Here is a 2,169-nt window from a genome sequence, read left to right on the forward strand (position 1 = left end):
TCGACCAACACTTTCCTCTTGTCCTTGACTCGGACTACTTTCCTTATACAGGAGCCCTGTTTCTGCACCTGTAGCTTTTCCCACAATAGGTAAACTTTTGCATTTAGCTCATTTCTCTGTGGCTGCAGCCTCCGGAGGTTTTGGCTCTTATCATTCATAATTGGCTAGAGTTCTTCTATCTTGGACAGACAATATCAGCAAAGTTCACTGCTTTTCCCTCTTCCAGCTTCGTTTGCTTGGGTCCATCAAGTGCCATCTTCCCTCCCATTAATATTACTTAAGCATAAAATTGAACATTTTACTTTTAACAGCAAAAATTAAGAAACTTATAAATGAGGCCTAAACTGTAAACATCAGGATAAGTAAATCAAAGGAAGAGCTATTAAGAGACAACTTGAAAATCAGCTAAAATCACCTTTCCAAATGTGAAACTAAGTCTCCTACTTATCATGACAACTTTATATATGAATAAAACAAAACTTAAAGGTTCTAGGAGAGGGTGGCGCCTGTGACTCAGTGGGTAGGGCACCGGCCTCATATACCAAGGGTGGTGGGTTCAAACCTGGCCGCGGCCAAACTGCAACAAAAAAATAGCCAAGTGTAATGGTGGGCGCCTATAGTCCCAGCTACTTAGGAAGCTGAGGAAAGAGAATCGCTTAAGCCCAGGAGTTAGAGGTTGCTGTGAGCTGTGACAACACAGCACTCTACCAAGGGCGATAAAGTGAGACTCTGTCTCTAAAAAAAAAAAAAAAGTTCTAGGAGACCTGTTCTTGTTTCGATGTGGACTTTGTACAGAGTTTATTTAAAAGCAGAAAGCACTTGTCTTTATCTTTCATCTCAATCAGGGATTGAGACAGTCTGTCTCAAAACTTGTGTAGTGACCCATATGTGAATAAAGACAGAAGACTTAAGTCATCTTTACGCTAAATCCCTGTCTACTTAAAGAGCAAGGTAAAGACAAAGCAATGAGGAAAATCACTAATTAACAGATTAAGTTATATTTTTGTCTTAGTTTCTATAAGACAAAACTAATAATGAATTTTTGGACTGTGTCATTCTTCTTAAACACTTTGAAATGGTTTTAATTAATGTAATCATGTAGTTTTTTTAAAAAGCTCTAGATTTTTAAGGCTCAGTAGTCAAAAGTGAAAGTTAAGAGTGAGACTAATATTGACAATACAAAGCTAGGAAAAGAACCCATGGCTGCCTCTAGCAAGGTGCCTTAGGTAAGAGGGACACTTCGTACATTTTTTGCTGAACTGAATTGCCAATCCCTGCTGTCCATTGAGCCTTCTAAGCATTTACAGAGGCAAACACTTGTTTGTTTTAGAGTCAAGCACAATAACCTTATTAAGTTAGCAAAGTAAAGCTGCAATAGTTCATACTTGTCTTAATTTAGCTCTTGCTTCTTTTCCGCCATTCTTCCATGTGGAACTAAACAGCAGTCAAATACTTAACCTATAATTGAAAAAAACAAAAGTAAGCAGAAGTACCACTTTTGAGCATTAACTTTTCCTATAAATTGACAATGTTTCATTTGTAGTAATGCTTTGATGTTTAAATATAGGTATGCAGTTAGCCAGAAATACATGGAATTTAAACTAAACTGGTCTTAAGTCTAACTATAGGCACTTAAGTTCACCAATAAAATCTTTAAGTTGGATAAAAGCCTTAAAATTAAATTCTTATATGCTTAAATTATGTAACTTTTATTTTATTGTGTTTTTCAATATGCTTTAATAAAAACTGAGCAATAAAAATTCAAAGTCAAGGCTGGGCACGGTGGCTCACATCTGTAATCCTAGCACTCTGGGCAGCTGAGGCAGGTGGACACCCTGAGCTCAGGAGTTCAAGACCAGCCTGAGCAAGAGTGAGACCCCATCTCTAAAAATAGGTAGGCATTGTGGCAGGCACCTGTACTCCCAGGTACTTGGGAGGCAAGAGGACCACTTGAGCCCAAGAGTTTGAGGTTGCTGTGAGCTATGCCACCACAGCACTCTACTGAGGGTGACAGAGTGAGACTGTCTCAAAAAAAAAAAAATTCAAAGTCAAAATGGATGAAGTTATTCGGTTTTTTTTTAGACAGAGCCTCAAGCTGTCCCCCTGGGTAGAGTGCTATGGCATCACAGCTCACAGCAACCTCCAACTCCTGGGCTTAAGTGAGTCTCC

General features: G+C 38.8%; 1 protein-coding gene across 1 annotated transcript in view; it reads right to left on the minus strand.

Moving 5' to 3' along the window:
- Nucleotides 1-2,169, minus strand: part of LOC111722581 (MAP/microtubule affinity-regulating kinase 3-like) — a 33,439-nt gene that overhangs the window by 18,998 nt on the left and 12,272 nt on the right. The window contains exon 3 of the mRNA XM_023508837.1: nt 1,386-1,458. The gene's annotated coding sequence lies outside the window, so the exon portion shown is untranslated. The remainder of the gene's footprint in view (nt 1-1,385; nt 1,459-2,169) is intronic.

The sequence above is a fragment of the Otolemur garnettii genome, unplaced genomic scaffold, assembly GCF_000181295.1.
Source record: "Otolemur garnettii isolate 467f Iridium unplaced genomic scaffold, OtoGar3 scaffold00006, whole genome shotgun sequence".
Taxonomy (NCBI): Eukaryota; Metazoa; Chordata; class Mammalia; order Primates; family Galagidae; genus Otolemur; species Otolemur garnettii.